Source organism: Oncorhynchus kisutch, linkage group LG29, assembly GCF_002021735.2.
Source record: "Oncorhynchus kisutch isolate 150728-3 linkage group LG29, Okis_V2, whole genome shotgun sequence".
Classification (NCBI taxonomy): domain Eukaryota; kingdom Metazoa; phylum Chordata; class Actinopteri; order Salmoniformes; family Salmonidae; genus Oncorhynchus; species Oncorhynchus kisutch.
Window position 1 is genome coordinate 1,566,721 of NC_034202.2, and position 20,981 is coordinate 1,587,701.

At 43.0% G+C, this 20,981-nt stretch overlaps 1 long non-coding RNA gene across 1 annotated transcript; it reads left to right on the forward strand.

The window, feature by feature from the left end:
- Positions 1-921: 921 nt before the first annotated feature.
- Positions 922-20,226, forward strand: LOC109874388 (uncharacterized). The gene is made up of 3 exons (XR_002252693.2): positions 922-1,315; positions 19,222-19,331; positions 19,787-20,226. It is a non-coding gene; the product is annotated as an uncharacterized LOC109874388 (long non-coding RNA).
- Positions 20,227-20,981: the final 755 nt, after the last annotated feature.

A 20,981-nucleotide genomic window follows, 5' to 3' on the forward strand; every position in this document is an offset into this window, starting at 1 on the left:
TACAGTCCACACTCAAGGTTTCCAAACGACCAAACATTCAATGACATCCAGGTATATGGTGCAACAAAAATGTTTATTCTTCTTATATCTAACAAATAAATGATTCTCCAATCAACTTAAAGCATAGAATACTTGATATGGAAGATTCATATTATGACCTGTCTGTATGTCTGTATCGTCAAAAAACTATACCGCTCCCGCATCTAGCAAGGACTCCCTCCCCCGAAGGCCCAACTTCCTGCCTTTATCCTAACACACTTACCACAATACAATGAATAGGCAAGAGGGGGGGGGGGGGGGGGCAAAAACTGAGTTACACTAACAACAAATCAATATATCTCAATCAGGTAAATATACATCATAAAGGTATGTACCTAATATTTCATCATGTACATTCATATTTAATATATTTACACAAATGTACATGGTAGATGTTCAGTCTTTTATACAAATATGTCCAAATCGGCTCTAACATACATAATATTAGGCCTACTCCAATATAACAACTTAACATTTTCACGCGCAAATGTGCTTTTTATGCACAAAAGTAAAATGGTTATTCAATACCCTATCAGGACATTGCAATGACATTATATTTGAATATATAACAAAACGTTTTTTAAACTGTTTGGAGGTAACATTAAGCTAAGTAATGTCCATTGCTTTCATAATGAAATATTATTCTTATTGAATGCTTCATACTCATTCTTGATTTGTAACCACAACTCCAGACATAAATGCTCTGAAATAACATACCGCGTGTGAATTCAAACTCTTGCAAGTGATGCAACATGGAATATTATTGTGATATAATATGCCTCATCCATCAAAAGTCCCTCAAATGAAGTCAGAAATGTAGTCTAAAAGACCTCACATGAATGCATTGTGCGAATTGACATTGTGATTTTTGTTACCTGAGACATTTGAAGGAAGTCCAGGGGCAGGAGGGATTTGAAGGTAAAATATCAGGGGCGGAGCTTTCGGTGCTTTGTACATCGATGCCTTCTGAACTTAAAGGCAAAGTAATAAACTAAACAAATCGCCGGTTGCTGCTTCAGAGAGCCGCTCGCCTCCGTTATTTCTGGTCATTTTGGACAGAAAACGCTTCACGGGGTGCACAGGGTTTGCTGAGAAGATGCTTATTTTCCCACGACTTGCTTCGTATCTGATATCTATGTGACTGATTTTTGATAGATCAGACAAAAGTCACGTTATTGACCAAAATAGCACAGTTCTTTGGTTGTTTTTGGCTAGATGTATATAGCCTTTAGTCGATGCGTTGCAGCCTATGACGATGATGTGTTGTAACGGTATGGTAAGGTTCTATTTTCTATATTAATCAACTCATGTTTTATGGAAAGTGCCTTCTAGATAAATAAATATATATTGCGCAATGTATATCCTCTTGTGATGTCTGAATCGAAAAAGATTTCAACAAGCTCTCTTGGCCGATAAATATATCATGCTTTGTGCTAGTTGATAGATAATGCTTTCATAAGGTTATGCCCTGTACCATCCCAGCTGTGACTAATGCTGTGTTTGTAATTATGTTGGAGGAAGGAATTTACCGGTTGTTGTAAATACCATTTGGATGCATTCACATGCTTTGAATTCTGCTGAGAAACGCAGATATGCTGCATAAACCATAAACTATAAATATAGCGATCATGCATGAAACAAATGATTGTGTTCAAAAACCAAATGAATAGATTACTTTTTATAAATAAAATGTTTTTGCAATTAACTACCGAAAATGCTGTTTTGGAGATAATTTCGTTAGTAGGGGATGTCAGACGTCAGCATGTGGGAGAAGTGGGAGCTCAAATCTTATTGGTAACATACACATGGTTAGCAGATGTTAATGCAAGTGTAGCGAAATTCTTGTGCATCTAGTTCTGACCGTGCAGTAATATCTAACAAGTAATCTAACAATTTCACAACAACTACCTTATACACACAAGTAAAGGAATGAATAAGAATATGTACATTTAAATATATGGATGAGCGATGGCCGTATATACTTATGAGATGAGTAATGTAGAATATGTAAACATTAATAAAGTGGCTTTAAATAAAGTGACTAGTGATACCTTTTAAGTCAATTTATTAAAGTGGCCAAAGATTTGAGTCTGAGTGTTGGCAGCAGCCTCTCTATGTTAGTATTCACCGGTACTGACCTCGCCTTCTGGATGATAGCGGGGTGAACAGGCAGTGGCTCTGGTGGTTGTTGTCCTTGATGATCTTTTTGGCCTTCCTGTGACAATGGGTGCTGTAGGTGTCCTGGAGGGCAGGTAGTTTGCCCCCAGTGATGCGTTGTGCAGACCGCACTACCCTCTGGAGAGCCTTACGGTTGAGGGCGGTGCAGTACCAGGCAGTGATACAGCCCGAAAGGATGCTCTCGATTGTGCATCTGTAAAAGTTTGAGTGTTTTAGGTGACAAGCAACATTTATTCAGCCTCCTGAGGTCGAAGAGGCATTGTTGCGCCTTCTTCACCACGCTGTCTGTGTGGGTGGACCATTTCATTTTGTCAGTGATATGTACCAAGACGAACTTTAAAAAACTTTCCACCTTCTCCACTACTGTCCTGTGGATGGGGGGGGGGGGGGATTTCCTGAAGTCCACGATCATCTCCTTTGTTTTGTTTGATGTTGAGTGAGAGGTTATTTTCCTGACACCACACTCAGAGGGCCCTCACCTCTTCCCTGTAGGCCATCTCGTCATTGTTGGTAATAAAGCGTACCACTGTAGTGTCGTCTGCAAACTTGATGATTGAGTTGGAAGCGTGCATGGACACGCAGTCGTGGGTGAACAGGGAGTACAGGAGAGGGCTGAAAATGCACCCTCGTGGGGCCCCAGTGTTGAGGATCAGTGGGATGGAGATGTTGTTTCCTACCTTCACCACCTGGGGGCGGCCTGTCAAAGTCCAGTACCCAGTTGCACAGGGTGGACTCCCAGGGTCTCGAGCTTAATGACAAGTTTGGAGGGTACTATGGTGTTAAATGCTGAGCTGTAGTCAATGAACATCATTCTTACATAGATATTCCTCTTGTCCAGATGGGATAGGGCAGTTTGATGTCGATGGCATCGCCAGTGGAACTATTGGGGCGGTAAGCAGATTGGAGTGGGTCTAGGGTATCAGGTAGGGTGGAGGTGATGTGATCTTTGACTAGTCTTTCAAAGCACTTCGTGATGACAGAAGTGAGTGCAATAGGGCGATAGTCATTTAGTTCAGTTACCGCAGCTTTTCTTGGGAACAGGAACAATGGTGGCCTCATTGAAACATGTGGGGACAGCAGACTGGGATAGGGATTGATTGAATATGTCTGGAAACACATCAGCCAGCTGGTCTGCATGCTCTGAGGACGCGGGTAGGGATGCCGTCTGGGCCGGCAAATGTTTTACTCACGTTGGCCATGGAGAAGGACAGCTGGCTGTGTCAGTGGTAGCGGGCCGTGTCAGTGGCACTGTATTGTCCTCAAAGTGAGCAAAGAAGTTGTTTCATTTGTCTGGGAGCAAGATGTCGATGTCCGCAATGTGGCTGGTTTTCTTTTTGTAATCGGTGATTGACTGTAGGCCACATACGTCTTGTTTTTGAGCCGTTGAATTGCAACTATACTTTGTCTCTTTACTGACACTTTACTTGTTTGATTGCCTTGCGAAGGGAATAGCTGCACTGTTTGTATTCAATCATGTTTCCAGTCGCCTTGCCATGATTAAAAGCGGTTGTTCGCGCTTTCAGTTTTGGGCGAATGCTGCCATCAATCCACGGTTTCTGGTTAGGATTCAATAGTCACAGTGGGTATGACATCGCTGATGCACTTGCTAATAAACTCGCTCAACGAGTCAGCGTATACATCAATGTTATTGTCTGAGGATATCCGGAACATATCCTAGTCCACGTGATCGAAGCAATCTTGAAGCGTGGAATCCTATTGGTCAGACCAGCATTGGATAGACCTGAGCACGGGCGTTTCCTGTTTTCATTTCTGTCTATAGGCTGGGAGCATCAAAATGGAGTCATGGTCAGATTTGCTGAAGGCAGGGCGGGGGAGGGCTTTGTATGCATCGCGGAAGTTAGAGTAGCCATGGTCCAGAATGCTACCAGCTCGAGTCGCGCATTCAATATGCTGATAGAATTTAGAAAGTATTGTTCTTAGTTTAGCTTTGTTAAAAATCCCCAACTACAATAAATGCATCCCCAGAATGTATGGTTTCCAGTTTACATAGAGTCCAGTGAAGTTCTTTCAGGGCCGACAAGGTTTCTGCTTGGCGGGGGTTACACGGCTGTGACTATAATCGAAGAGAATCCTCTTGGAAGATAAAGCTGTTGGCATTTGATTGTAAGGAATTCTAGGTCAGGTGAACAAAAGGACTTGAGTTCCTGCTCAGGATGATAGAGGAATTAGTTTCCCACTAGCAATTACCAGTTGGAGGGCCGTTCAAGTGGATTTTTCCCAGTCTTATTTGGTAAATTTACACTTGGTTACAAACACAGCAATATTACCTGTTGTGCTTTTTAAATGCTACTGCCTATGATTAAATACAGACAACATGATCAAGAAACAACTATTGTCCTTTATAATTAATTATAGGGAATATTGTTTTGTATTGGGCACTAGATACTTTGTATTAGGCTATATAGCTTGAAATGGGTTTATGCCTCCATTTATTTTAGCCCATGCTAACTTCATATAACATTAGCAACCATTAAAGTAATGAAACCAACTGTTTTCAAGGGATTGTTAAATAAATGTTTATTTATTGTATTTTTATTTCACCTTTATTTAACCAGGTAGGCTAGTTGAGAACACCTTTATTTAACCAGGTAGGCTAGTTGAGAACACCTTTATTTAACCAGGTAGGCTAGTTGAGAACAAGTTCTCATTTACAACTGCGACCTGGCCAAGATAAAGCAAAGCAGTGCGACACAAACAGCAACACATTATAACTATTTGGTTGTAATATCATCAGCTCTTGAAGAGCATAGTCAGAACTACAGATTATTCCATTCAAAACAACTGCGCACATTTAGCTCTATAAATCAGTTATACAGTTATACAGCAAGTATAATTTTCATGACCAGTAAACATCAAATGATTATGTAATTTCAGATATGTTAGGGTAGCCTCGTGATATCTCTCAATATTGCCCACCATTAATTGGATATCAGTGATATAAAAGTTAATTATACCTGACAAGTATTAGTGGTTTAGGTTAATTTCCCCATCCACTGTGGGCTCTGCTTGTCAAGCAGTAGAAGAGCGCATGTGCCGATGTACTGTTAGCTGATAATGTTTACTTTGCAAGGCAAGCGACCCGTAAAAGCTTTGTAGCTACAGTTGGCTAAACATAGTGGTAAGTAGACGTAATGTACTTTTCTCCAACCAACATAGGCCTACCTAGTGAAGTTAGCTAACATTATCCTCTTTTCAAGCTTGTTTTGAAGTGTTCAATCATGATTGCTGCTGACAGACATGATAGGCTACATTGATTGATGGACCACGTCAAATTGGCTAGCTAATAACAGATCACCTCAATATGGCTAGTTAATAACAAGATAACTTTCAGGGGATAAACTAGATCAGGGGTAGGCAACCCTGTTCCTGGAGTACTGCAGGTGTTGGAGGAGTTTGTCCTACCTGACCAAATGAGCCAATTGATCAATTCAGTGATTGCCTACATTTAAAACACCTGGTTACTTTGAAAACATGAAGAGCCTGCGGTACTGCAGAACCAGGGTTGTCTGCCCTGAACTGGATGGCAATACCATCTGTAGTGGTGATGACAGTAGTCTTTATGACAACTTTACCAGGATGAGGACTTGCCGATGTCAAGCTCGTTCCAAAAGCCTAATCTCAGATGAAGCAAGCTAAATACCTGTTGTTTGACAAATGGATAGGAGAAACACTAAATGGATAGGCTACCATCACGTATCTGAAATTACATGATCAATTCATGTTTACTGATAATGAAAAGCATGCAGTTACTTGCTGTACAACTCTGACCGATAGAACACAACGTGGAATCATCAGAAATGTGTAGTTGTGACTATGCTCTTCAAGAGGTGATGAAAAAACCAAATAGTTAACATTTATTTAAAAATCCCTTGAAAATATTGAACAATTCCTTGAAAAAGGCAATGGTCAATGGTTTTTAGCAGGGGGCTCCTTGGCCCCCAGCTGCCAAATTGAACGCTATGCACCATATTGTGACATTTTATTGATAATGACCTATTGGAATGACTGGCAGCTTAATCCTGATTTTATTTATGCAGGAAAATGAAAGTATGGCATGTGATATATCAGAAATTGAGTAATAGAATATTGTCAACCTAAAATATTGTCATACAATTTTAAACAGTTTAAATACAGCTTCTAAAATATACAGTACCAGTCAAACGTTTGGACGCACTCATTCAAGAATTTTTCTTTATTTGTACTATTTTCTACATTGTAAAATAAAATGATGAAATAACACATATGGAATCATGTAGCAACCAAAAAAGTGCAAAACAAATCTAAATATATTTTTGATTTTATTTAATTCAAAGTAGCCACCCTCTTAACCAGCTTCACCTGAAATCCTTTTCCAACTGTCTTAAAGGAGTTCCCACATATGCTGAGCACTTGTTGGCTGCTTTTCCTTCACTCTGTGATCCAACTCATCCCAACCATCTCAATTGAGTTGAGGTCAGGTGATTGTGGAGGCAAGGTAACCTGATGCAGCACTCCATCACTCACATTCTTGGTCAAATAGCCCTTACACAGCCTGTAGGTGTGTTTTGGTTCATTGTCCTGTTGAAAACCAATTATAGTCCCACTAAGCGCAAACCAGATGGGATGGCGTATCACTGCAGAATGCTGTGGTAGACATGCTGGTTAATTGTGCCCTGAATTCTAAATAAATCACTGGCAGTGAAACCAGCAAAGCACCCCCACACCATCACACCTCCTCCTCCATGCTTCATGGTGGGAACCACACATGCAGAGATAATCCGCTCACCTATTCTGCGTCTCACAAAGACACGGTGGTTGGAATGCGTCAGACCAAAGGACAGATTTCCACCAGTCTAAAGACCATTGCTTTTGTTTCTTGGCCCAAGCAAGTCTCTTCTTCTTATTGGTGCCCTTTAGTAGGGGTTTCTTTGCAGCAATTTGACCATGAAGGTCTGATTCATGCAGTCTCCTCTGAATAGTTGATGTTGAGATGTGTCTGTTACTTCTGAGGTGCAGTTAATTGCCGATTGATGAACTTATCCTCTGCAGTAGAGGTAACTCTGGGTCTTCATTTCCTGTGGCGGTCCTCATGGGAGCCAGTATCATCATAGCATAAAAGTTCTTGAAATTTTCCAGATTGACTGATCTAATTGTCTTGAAGTAATGATGGACTGTCTTTTCCTTATGATTATTTGGGCTTGTTCTTTCCACAATATTTACTTGGTCTTTTATCTTCTTTATATTTATTTATTTATTATACTTCTTTATTTATTACCCCTACCTTGTCACAACACAACTGATTGTCTTAAACACATTAAGAAGGAAAGAGATTCCACAAATTAACTTTTAACAAGGCACACCTTGTTAATTGAAATGCATTCCAGGTGACTTAATGAAGCTGGTTGAGAGAATGGCAAGCGTGTGCAAAGCTGTTATCAAGGCAAAGGGTGGTAACTTTGAAGTGTCTCAAATATAACATATAATTTGCCTACTGCAGATGTGGCCAGGGCAATAAATTGCAATGTCCGTACTGTGAGACGCCTACGACAGCGTTACAGGGAGACAGGATGGACAGCTGATCATCCGTGCAGTGGCAGACCACGTGCAACAACACCTGCACAGGATCGGTACATCCGAACATCACACCTGCAGGACAGGTACAGGATGGCAACAACAACTGCCCAAGTTACACCAGGAACGCACAATCCCTCCAGTAGTGCTCAGACTGTCCACAGTAGTCTGAGAGAGGTTGGACTGAGGGCTTGAAGGCCTGTTGTAAGGCAGGTCCTCACCAGGCAACAACGTGGCCTACGGGCACAAACCCACCGTCGCTGGACCAGACAGGACTGGCAAAAAGTGCTCTTCACTGACAAGTCGCGGTTTTGTCTCACCAGTGGTGATGGTTGGATTTGTGTTTATCGTCAAAGGAATGAGCGTTACACCGAGGCCTGTACTTTGGAGCGGAATCAATTTGGAGGTGGATGGTCCGTCATGGTCTGGGGCGGTGTGTCACAAGATCATCAGACTGCCTGCAATGACAACAAGCTCAATCTCAACGCTGTGCGTTACACGGAAGACATCCTCCTCCCTCATGTGGTACCCTTCCTGCAGGCTCATCCTGACATGACCCTCTAGCATGACAATGCCACCAGCTATACTGCTCGTTCTCTGCGTGATTTCCTGCGAGACAGGAATGTCAAGTGTTCTGCCATGGCCAGCGACGAGCCCGGATCTCAATCCCATTGAGCACATCTGGGATCTGTTTGATCTGAGGGTGAGGGCCATTCCCCCCAGAAATGTCCGGGAATCTGCTAGTGCCTTGGTGGAAGAGTGGGATAACATCTCACAGCAAGAACTGGCAAATCTGGTGCAGTCCATGAGGAGGTGATGCACTACTGTACTTAATACTGACTATTACTTTTGATTTTGACCACCCCTTTGTTCAGGGACACATTATTCCATTTCTGTTACTCACGTCTGTGGAACTTGTAAAGTTGGCCGAAAATAAACCGTTTTTTTTGCTGAGTTTGTATTTTCCTTTATTATTTTGCCCTAACCCTACCACCCCTCCCTTAATTGGACTAATGGACAACAACACTTAGGCTTCTACTTCCAGGGTATACAAACTTTATACATTTTATAGTCACAGTATATTTTACAATAGTTATCTTCCGTTTGTTTTCACACTCGTCATTCAGCTACCCTCAATCCCTCCCATCTATGTCTGAAGAACATCCAGTTACTGTTCTATTTGCTTAGTTATTAGTTATAATAACATAATAATATTAGTTATAATATTAGTTATATTTTTAACTGTGCTGTTTCACAAAAGGTCTGAACCTATATACATTTTATGGACACAGTATATTTAACTTGAGCTATCTTGTTGTTTTTAGTCCCACCCTTCAGCACCACTCAACCCCACACCATCTATTTAACAAAATGTATATTTGCCATATATTTATTTTTTATATTATTGATTGATTGACTTGACCCAAATGTAATGAACGGTATAGTATTACCGTTCCTTTCCCCTTTAAAAGCTTGAGACTCTGTCACGGAGGAGGTGTCAAGCCTAGAGACAGAATTTCAGCCAATTAAAAAACCCTGACCCCCCCCTTGTGAGCGCCAGTCGGAGAAAGTACGGGCACAAGGCCAGAGCAATGTGCGCAGTTTCCAAGGAAACTGCATGTCTTGACCTCTTCATATCCCTCCACATCCCATCCACCCTCAGCCAATGGATTCGTTTCCATGGAGATGTCTCTAGCTGGGTATGGAAACATTTAGTTGCCGAAACTCAATTGGAAAGGCACATGGGCAAATTATAAATCAATATCAAATAAAATAAAATTGTATTTTTCACATGCGCTGAAAACAACAGGTGTAGACCTTACAATGCTTACTGACAAGCCCTTAACCAACAATGCAGTTAAGAAAAATACATGTTCAGTAAAACAGGAGGTACCGGTACAGAATCAATGTGCAGGGGCACCGGTTAGTCGAGGTAATGGAGGTAATATGTACAGGTAGGTAGAGTTAAAGGGACTGCATAGATAATAAACAGCGAATAGCAGCAGCGTAAATGAGGGGGGTGGGGAGGAAATGCAAATCGTCTGGGTAGCCATTTGATTAGCTGTTCATGAGTCTTATGGCTTGGGGTAGAAACTGTTGAGAAGCTTTTTGGACCTAGACTTGGCGCTCCGGTACCGCTTGCCGTGCTGTAGCAGAGACAACAGTCTGACCAGGGTGGCTGGAGTTTGACAGTTTTTAGGGCCTTTCTCTGATCACCTGGTATAGAGGTCTTGGATGGCAGGAAGCTTGGCCGCAGTGATGTACTGGGTCGTTACGGACAACCCTCTGTAGTGCCTTGCGGTCAGAGGCCGAGCAGTTGCCATACCAGGGGGTGATGCAACCAGATGCTGTCGATGGTGCCGCTGTATAACTTTGAGTATCTGAGGGCCTATGCCAATCTTTTCAGTCTCCTAAGGGGGAATAGGTTTTGTCGTGACCTCTTCACGACTGTATTGGTGTGCTTGGACCGTGATAGTTTGTTGGTGATGTGGACACCAACGAACTTGAAGCTCTCAACCTGTTCCACTACAGCCCCGTCGATGAGAATGGGGGTGTTCCCGGCCCTCCTTTTTCTGTATTCCACAATCATCTCCTTTGTCTTGATCACATTGAGGGAGAGGTTGTGGCACCACATGGCCAGGTCTCTGACCTCCTCCCTATAGCCTGTCTCATCGTTGTCTGTGATCAGGCCTACAACTGTTGTGTCATCAGCAAACTTAATGATGGTGTTGGAGTCATGCCTGCCATGCAATAATGAGTGAATAGGGAGTACAGGAGGGGACTGAGCCACCACCCCTGAGGGCCCCCTGTGTTGAGGATCAGCATAGAGGATGAGTTGTTACCTACCCTTCAGGATGTCCAGGATCCAGTTGCAGAGGGAGGTGTTTCGTCCCAGGGTCCTTAGCTTAGTGATGAGCTTTGAGGGCACTCATCAATGTCCTCGGAAGAATCGCAGAACATATTCCAGTCTATGCGAGCAAAACTATCCTGTAGGTTAGTCTTATTTGACCACTGATTGACCGAGTCACTGGTGCTTCCTTCTTTAGTTTTTGCTTGTAAGTAGGAATATGGTCAGATTTGCCAAATGGAGGGCGAGGGAGGGCTTGTATGCATCTCTGTGTATTGAGTAAAGGTGGTCTAGAGATTTTTTCCCTCTGGTTGCACATTTAACATGCTGGTAGAAATGAGGTAAAACAGATTTAAGTTTCCCAACATTAAAGTCCCCAAAAACTAGGGGCTCCGCCTCTGGATCAGCGTTTTCCTGTTTGCTTATGGCCGTATATAGTTAATTGAGTGCGGTCTTAGTGCCAGCATCAGTTTGTGGTGGTAAATAGATATCTATGAAGAATATAGATAAACTCTCTTGGTAAATGGTGTGGTCTACAGCTTATCATGAGATACTCTACCTCAGGTGAGCAAAACCCCAAGACGTCCTTAGATTTTGTGCACCAGCTGTTGTTTGCAAATAAGCAGTTGAAGTCTGAAGTTTACATACACCTTAGACAAATACATTTAAACTTAGTTTTTCACAATTCCTGACATTTAATCCTAGTAAAGATTCCCTGTCTTAGGTCAGTTAGGATCACCACTTTATTTTAAGAATGTGAAATGTCAGAATAATAGCAGAGAGAATGATTTATTTCAGTTTTTATTTCTTTCATCACATTCCCAGTAGGTCAGAAGTTTACATACTAATTGAGTGTATTTGGTAGCATTGCCTTTAAATTGTTTAACTTGGGTCAAACGTTTCAGGTAGCCTTCCACAAGCTTCCCACAATAAGTTGGGTGAATTTTGGCCCATTTTGGCAAAGTACCCCACAACATGATGCTGCCACCCCCGTGCTTCACTGTTGGGATGGTGTTTTTTGGCTTGCAAGCCTCCCCCTTTTTCCTCCAAACACAACAATGGTCATTATGGCCAAACAGTCTATTTTTGTTTCATCAGACCAGAAGACATTTCTCCAAAAAGTACAATCTTTGTCCCCATGTGCAGTTGCAAACCGTAGTCTGGCTTTGTTATGGAGGTTTTGGACCAGTGGCTTCTTCCTTGCTGAGCAGCTTTTCGGGTTATGTCGATATAGGACTCATTTTACTATGGATATAGATACTTTTGTACCTGTTTCCTCCAGCATCTTCACAAGGTCTTTTGCTGTTGTTCTGAGATTGATTTGCACATTTCGCACCAAAGTACGTTCATCTCTAAGAGACAGAACGCGTCTCCTTCCTGAGCGGTATGACGGCTGCGTGGTCCCATGGTGTTTATACTTGCGTGCTATTGTTTGTACAGTTGAACATAGTACCTTCAGGCGTTTGGAAATTGCTCCCAAGCATGAACCAGACTTGTGGAGGTCTACAATGTTTTGGCTGATTTCTTTTGATTTTCCCATGATGTCAAGCAAAGAGGCACTGAGCTTGAAGTTAGGCCTTGAAATACATCCACAGGTACATCTCCAATTGACTCAAATGATGTGAATTAGCCCATCAGAACCTTCTAAAGCCATGACATAATTTTCTGGAATTTTCCAAGCTGTGTAAACTTCTGACCCACTGGAATTGTGATACAGTGAATTCTAAGTGAAATAATCTGTCTGTAAACAATTGTTGGAAAAATTACTTGTGTCATGCACAAAGTAGATGTGCATGACACAACTTGCCAAAACTATAAGAAGAAATTTGTGGAGTGGTTGAAAAACAAGTTTTAATGACTCCAACCTAAGTGTTTGTAAACCTCTGACTTCAACTCTGTCTTACCAGAGTCTACAGTTCTATCCTGCCGATACAGTGTATGTTATTCATGTCGTCGTTCATCCAAGACTCGGTGAAACAAGATATTATTGGTAGGATATACATGCTTGTATTTAGTCTATTTTATTTTCGAATGATTGTACGTTGGCTAATAGTACCGATGGGAAATGCAAATTACCCACTCACCACCTGTGATGGCAGAAACATTATGTGCAAAATAAGTTACAAATAACCCAGCAAAACACACACAATAGCACAATTGGTTAGGAGACTGTAAAACATGTTTGCAATTCCTTTTCCTAAATGAGAATGCATTTTTCGTGACAAATCTAATTGAAATGGAAAACATATATTGCATTTTCATTTTCATGATTGAGTATGCATAATATCTGACAATTTGAAAAAGAAATAGCAAATTGTGTTTGATATTTAATTTCCATGGTCCTATCCAGTACAACACTGACACATCACTAAATGTTCAAATGACAAATCATTTATCATGTTTGCCATTTCATTTGCTTGTTGCGATAGCATGAATTGTGACAAATTAAAATGATTCTCAATTTGCAATTCACCATTTTTTACATACTCTGTGTGGTTTAAGACTGTCAATTTTTATGGTCAATCAAATTCCATAAATCAATTGCAATGCTTCATTTTTCTATTTACTTTCCTTCATTTCGTGTCAATCAAACATGGTGGGCGGGGTTCCGGTTACCTGAGGCAGAAGACGTTGCCTGTGCTTGCTGTCAACAGTCGCTTTCGGTTGTAGCTGTTCCACTTCCGGCGCCGACAGAGATGGCCGCCTCGCTTCGCGTTCCTAGGAAACTATGCAGTTTTTTGTTTTTTTACGTGTTATTTCTTACACTAGTACCCCAGGTCATCTTAGGTTTCATCACATACAGCCGAGAAGAACTACTGAATATAAGATCAGCGTCAACTCACCACCAGTACGACCAAGAATATGTTTTTCGCGATGCGGATCCTGTGTTCTGCCTTACAACCAGCGCCACGGGATGGTTCCCATGCAGCGACCCAAAAAAACGACTCAGAAAAAGAGGGAAACGAAGCGGTCTTCTGGTCAGACTCCGGAGACGGGCACATCGTGCACCACTCCCTAGCATTCTTCTTGCCAATGTCCAGTCTCTTGACAACAAGGTTGATGAAATCCGAGCAAGGGTAGCATTCCAGAGGGACATCAGAGACTGTAACGTTCTCTGTTTCACGGAAACGTGGCTCACTGGAGAGACGCAATCCGAAGCGGTGCAGCCAGCGGGTTTCTCCACGCATCGCGCGGACAGAAACGAACATCTTTCTGGTAAGAAGAGGGGCGGGGGCGTATGCCTTATGGCCAACGTGACATGGTGTGATGAAAGAAACATACAGGAACTCAAATCCTTCTGTTCACCTGATTTAGAATTCCTCACAATCAAATGTAGACCGCATTATCTACCAAGAGAATTCTCTTCGATTATAATCACAGCCGTATATATCCCCCCCCAAGCAGACACATCGATGGCTCTGAACGAACTTTATTTAACTCTCTGCAAACTGGAAACGATTTATCCGGAGGCTGCATTCATTGTAGCTGGGGATTTTAACAAGGCTAATCTGAAAACAAGACTCCCTAAATTTTATCAGCATATCGATTGCGCAACCAGGGGTGGAAAGACCCTGGATCATTGTTACTCTAACTTCCGCGACGCATATAAGGCCCTGCCCCGCCCCCCTTTCGGAAAAGCTGACCACGACTCCATTTTATTGATCCCTGCCTACAGACAGAAACTAAAACAAGAAGCTCCCACGCTGAGATCTGTCCAACGCTGGTCCGACCAAGCTGACTCCACACTCCAAGACTGCTTCCATCACGTGGACTGGGAGATGTTTCGTATTGCGTCAGCCAACAACATTGACGAATACGCTGATTCGGTGTGCGAGTTCATTAGAACGTGCGTTGAAGATGTCGTTCCCATAGCAACGATTAAAACATTCCCCAACCAGAAACCGTGGATTGATGGCAGCATTCGTGTGGAACTGAAGGCGCGAACCACTGCTTTTAATCAGGGCAAGGTGTCTGGTAACATGACTGAATACAAACAGCGCAGCTATTCCCTCCGCAAGGCTATCAAACAAGCTAAGCGCCAGTACAGAGACAAAGTAGAATCTCAATTCAACGGCTCAGACACAAGAGGCATGTGGCAGGGTCTACAGTCAATCACGGACTACAGGAAGAAACCCAGCCCAGTCACGGACCAGGATGTCTTGCTCCCAGGCAGACTAAACAACTTTTTTGCCCGCTTTGAGGACAATACAGTGCCACTGACACGGCCTGCAACGAAAACATGCGGTCTCTCCTTCACTGCAGCCGAAGTGAGTAAGACATTTAAACGTGTTAACCCTCGCAAGGCTGCAGGCCCAGACGGCATCCCCAGCCGCGCCCTCAGAGCATGCGCAGACCAGCTGGCCGGTGTGTTTACGGACATATTCAACCAATCCCTATACCAGTCTGCTGTTCCCACATGCTTCAAGAGGGCCACCATTGTTCCTGTTCCCAAGAAAGCTAAGGTAACTGAGCTAAACGACTACCGCCCCGTAGCACTCACATCCGTCATCATGAAGTGCTTTGAGAGACTAGTCAAGGACCATATCACCTCCACCCTACCTGACACCCTTGACCCACTCCAATTTGCTTACCGCCCAAATAGGTCCACAGACGATGCAATCTCAACCACACTGCACACTGCCCTAACCCATCTGGACAAGAGGAATACCTATGTGAGAATGCTGTTCATCGACTACAGCTCGGCATTCAACACCATAGTACCCTCCAAGCTCGTCATCAAGCTCGAGACCCTGGGTCTCGACCCCGCCCTGTGCAACTGGGTACTGGACTTCCTGACGGGCCGCCCCCAGGTGGTGAGGGTAGGCAACAACATCTCCTCCCCGCTGATCCTCAACACTGGGGCCCCACAAGGGTGCGTTCTGAGCCCTCTCCTGTACTCCCTGTTCACCCACGACTGCGTGGCCACGCACGCCTCCAACTCAATCATCAAGTATGCGGACGACACAACAGTGGTAGGCTTGATTACCAACAACGACGAGACGGCCTACAGGGAGGAGGTGAGGGCCCTCGGAGTGTGGTGTCAGGAAAATAACCTCACACTCAACGTCAACAAAACTAAGGAGATGATTGTGGACTTCAGGAAACAGCAGAGGGAACACCCCCCCATCCACATCGATGGAACAGTAGTGGAGAGGGTAGCAAGTTTTAAGTTCCTCGGCATACACATCACAGACAAACTGAATTGGTCCACTCACACAGACAGCATCGTGAAGAAGGCGCAGCAGCGCCTCTTCAACCTCAGGAGGCTGAAGAAATTTGGCTTGTCACCAAAAGCACTCACAAACTTCTACAGATGCACAATCGAGAGCATCCTGGCGGGCTGTATCACCGCCTGGTATGGCAACTGCACCGCCCTCAACCGTAAGGCTCTCCAGAGGGTAGTGAGGTCTGCACAACGCATCACCGGGGGCAAACTACCTGCCCTCCAGGACACCTACACCACCCGATGCTACAGGAAGGCCATAAAGATCATCAAGGACATCAACCACCCGAGCCACTGCCTGTTCACCCCGCTGTCATCCAGAAGGCGAGGTCAGTACAGGTGCATCAAAGCTGGGACCGAGAGACTGAAAAACAGCTTCTATCTCAAGGCCATCAGACTGTTAAACAGCCACCACTAACATTGAGTGGCTACTGCCAACACACTGTCAATGCCACTGACTCTACTCCAGCCACTTTAATCATGGGAATTGATGGGAAATGATGTAAATATATCACTAGCCACTTTAAACAATGCTACCTTATATAATGTTACTTACCCTACATTATTCATCTCATATGCATACGTAGATACTGTACTCTATATCATCGACTGCATCCTTATGTAATACATGTATCACTAGCCACTTTAACTATGCCACTTGGTTTACATACTCATCTCATATGTATATACTGTACTCGATATCATCTACTGTATCTTGCCTATGCTGCTCTGTACCATCACTCATTCATATATCCTTATGTACATATTCTTTATCCCCTTACACTGTGTATAAAACAGTAGTTTTTTTGGAATTGTTAGTTAGATTACTTGTTCGTTATTACTGCATTGTCGGAACTAGAAGCACAAGCATTTCGCTACACTCGCATTAACATCTGCTAACCATGTGTATGTGACAAATAAATTTGATTTGATTTGATTTTGATTTGATTTGATTTTGATATGGCATGTTTTAGGCTATCCCGGCAACAGCCAGTGAGAAACCCCACAGAAGAAGAACATCCAGTGTGTGCAAGGAGTTTGTGAGTGGGGACTATAAAGCTCAGTGTAGGGGACACTGGAAGCTACTAGTAGCTAGCTAATATGGCTATTATATGTAGCTAGCTACCGGTAGGTAACATAGCTAGCTAGTAGCTTTAGAGAGCTTTTGGCAACATTCTACCTTCTCCCTACAGTTCTCAACCATTAGATTCACCAACGGCTGCCTCATGTGAACTACAAACCCAACGCTGTGTTTTAATGTTTAGAAACGTCAATAATCATATCTTGTGATACAGCTTTCGAAACATGGCCCTTATCTTTCACCAGCGAGAACGAATCTTTCAAATAAAAAAGACACACTTACTGTAGCAGTTTTGCCCAAATCAATACAGGTATGGGTGCCTCCATCCAACGAAACTACACTTATGCTACACTGCCTGAGTTACGCTTACACACAGGTGTTCGAAGCATTCAAGATAGCTAGTTAGCACAGGTGGTCGCCTCTTGAGCTGTAACATGGAGGGTGGGCCGTGTGAGAACCTTAACCCCATCATATTGTGTGTCGAATTTTAGGCCTGATATGAAAGATTAGGTCCTCATGCTTCCAAAACTATACCACAAGCGATGCATGTAATGTTCAAAGGCTAGCTTGCTAGTACCTAATTGGCTATGAAGAGGCGTTACTGGCTAGCATTACAGTAGCTAGCTAGCCCACTGGCTAGCCTAGCTAGCTAGTTACCTTCACAACAAGACATTGTGGAAGTAAGTATCCCATATTAGGTACTGTTACTTAGATAGATCAGAGGCAGAGGTTGCAAGCATAGAGGTAGATACCACCCTGCATCCCACTGCAGGCTTGCTTCTGAAGCTAAGCAGGGTCTGATTGGTCATGGTCAGTCCCTAGATTTGAGACCAGATGCTCCTAGAAGTGGTGTTGGAGGGCCAGTAGCAGGCACCATTTCCTCTGGTCTAAAAAAAATATCCCAATGCCCCAGGGCAGTGACTGGTGACATTGCCCTGTGTAGGGTGCCTTCTTTCGGGTGGGACGTTAAACGGGTGTCCTGACTCTCTGTGGTCACTAACGATTCCAAGGCACTTATCGTTACAGTAGGGGTGTTAACCCTGGTGTCCTAGCTAAATTCTCAATCTGGGCCTCATACCATCACGGTCACCTAATCATCCCCAGCTTACAATTGGCTCATTCATCTCCTCTCCTCTCCCCTGTAACTATTCCCCAGGTTGTTGCTGTAAATGAGAATGTGTTCTCAGTCAGCTTACCTGGTAAAATAAGTGTACATTTTTATTTATTTTTATACCGTTTGCAAGTCATTACTTGGCAGTGATTGTGCAACCCAAAGATACATTGTGCTACACTGTGAACAGACCAGTACTCGATGATTTGGACTTTTGTCCTGATTGTCCTCCCTTTTCAACTTCCATGATGAGGAGTTTGCTAGTGCACACCATAATAGAAGGGTGGAGAATTGGGATGTAGCCCTCATGCACTCTCTCAACCACCTATATGCCTATTCCTGTAGCTGAGGGTTTTAGCGATATTGCAATGAGGGGATTCGATTAAGCTGGCCTGGGTGGGCAGAGATTGCACCAGGTGAAAGTGATTGTTTTGAAAATCGGGCTGCCCCCCAGGTGTGAGCCGGGTGTCCTGGCGAAATCGGCTCAAAACAAAGTGATGTTTGTCAAGAATGTGGAGTGATTTAGGATTCAGTGTTGTTTGCTCTTGGTAAAAAAAAAAAAAATATTTACCTTATTTGCCTTCCCAAGTAAAACTAGTAAAATTCTATCATATACTTTATGGAAAATACATGTTGCATATTTCTGAACAATGAACCATGATGTCTTGTTGACGATATGACTTGGCGGCGCAGATTACTGTTCGTGTTGAGCAGGGCACTCCTCCTCCCTCTCAGCTTTCGGGCCATGTCACGAGCCATAGCCCGGTGCACCCCGGTCCAGTTGAATTAAACTCCCTCAATATAACTCTACTCTATGACATGGTAGTGTACACAGTATAATACAAATCTAATTCTATTAATCTTGTAGTCCCATGATCCTCCCCCACTGAGTTATTGTATGTTACATTTTGTTTATTGTAAGTCAAGCTTTCGTTTGCATGCTAGTAAACGTCAACGTTACAGTATTTCATTATTTTATCCCGCAGGGGACAGTAACAGAGACTTTGTAAGGGGGCCGATAATCTATGATAGAGATTGATTATGAGTTCCTGTTGTCTGATTTGAAGGCTACAAAAAGGTATTTTTGGAAGAAAATAGCTAATTAGCTAATTTTCCCCAGACCTGACAGTGTGCCTTTCAACTAATCTATTTTGTGTTCCAACCCTCAGGAAACTATGATGTCATTTCTGTGTACGGGCAACCCCAACAGCTCCTCCAGCAGAAGCTGCTTCCTCCTGTCTTCCAGATGCTGCTGACCAAGTTGTCCACCATCTGACAGGTAATGATGCTCTCCCATAGGAAGCAAGGGGGGCACCAACATGGCTGAAAGATGTCTTGCTACCCTGACCCCCCCCCCCCCCCCCCTTTCCAGTGGCCTGCACTGGTTACTCCCCTTCATAGAATGGACTAAAGATCAATGGAATTGTACATTTGGTTAATGTAGTTCAGTGTTCCTCTTTCTTGCCTAATGGACAACAGTGGGAACATTGTCATCCCTACCTGTGCTGCAACGCCTAATTGAACTACTCAATAAGACCACACTTGGGTAAATGGAGTGAATGAGTAATTGACAACATGCACTAAACCGGAGCATACAGTTAATGTGAACAATAAAAAACAGACGTGAATTGAATTGTGACTAGTTTACTTATCGTGAGTTGTACATTGATCTTCTGTGTTTTAGGTTTCCATCCATGCTGTCCAGTTAGCATAATATGTGCTCCTTCTTCACAGGCGGTTCTGGCTGATGACATGTCGCCATAGCTGATAGAAACCCAGAAGGAATATCATCCCCAATGATACTGCTAATATTAGTAACTGTACTGATGAGGAACAGGAGGGCTTATCCATTGTCCCTGAACTGCTTGAAGTGTAGAGTCAAAATGACAGTGCCACTTTGTTACCGCTAGTCACATGTTTGAGAAGATGTTCTGCAAAAATAATAACAATACAGAGATGGTCTTGCTCTTCAATGAGGTTCTGACAATCATATGTTGGAATCCATTATAAAGAAAACCTACAGTAGTAGCACTTTGTGTAGGTAGTAACCTGTTTGTTGAACGCCAGTGATTCTAAGAACAAAAATAACTGTTACCTGTAGGACAATGTCTCTATCACAGGTCACCAAGGGTACAACAAGGCATATCCTTAATAAAATATATTTTAATGGCTAATTGTGCATGCCTCTCATTTTCCACTTAATATGCAATATAGTTATATCTATGGCTTGCATAACCAACTCAGTGCCCTTGTTGTTAGTGTCCTACCTAAGAGTTGAAGGTTGGACAGTTCAATCCCTGACCGAGTCATACCAAAGACTGTAAAAATGGGACCCGATGCGTCTCTGCTTGGCACTCAAGATAGATTGGGGGTAAGGCCCTGCGATAGACTAGCGTCCTATCCAGGGGGTGTACTTGTACATCAAGCTGCCTCACATTACAGAAGCAGGAGATATGCTCCTATGAGCCGTTGTGGCTCACACAAGCTAAGGCTCATGCAAAGCTCCCCTCTTACTTACTTTGGCTGACAGCTTAAACAGTATTGATTCAAGGAATAGCTTTAGTGCTCAATAAAATCTGTTGCCACAGTACTGAAGAGGCAGAGCAAGCAGGCTTCTTATCTCGTTGGGATAACCTAGGGTGCCATGACATATGTAACAACCAGCAGTTTTTGTAAATACTCTTCCACCAAGGACGAACTCAAAGGCTAATGGCCAAAGGGGTCCTTTTCACTCTCTCACACAGTCACTGTATCAACAAATATATATGTGTATATATATATATATATATATATCTACAGTGCCTTGCAAAAGTATTCATCCCTCTTGGCATTTTTCCTATTTTGTTGCATTACAACCTGTAATTTAAATGTATTTCTATTTGGATTTCATTTAATGGACATACACAAAATAGTTGAAATTGGTGAAGTG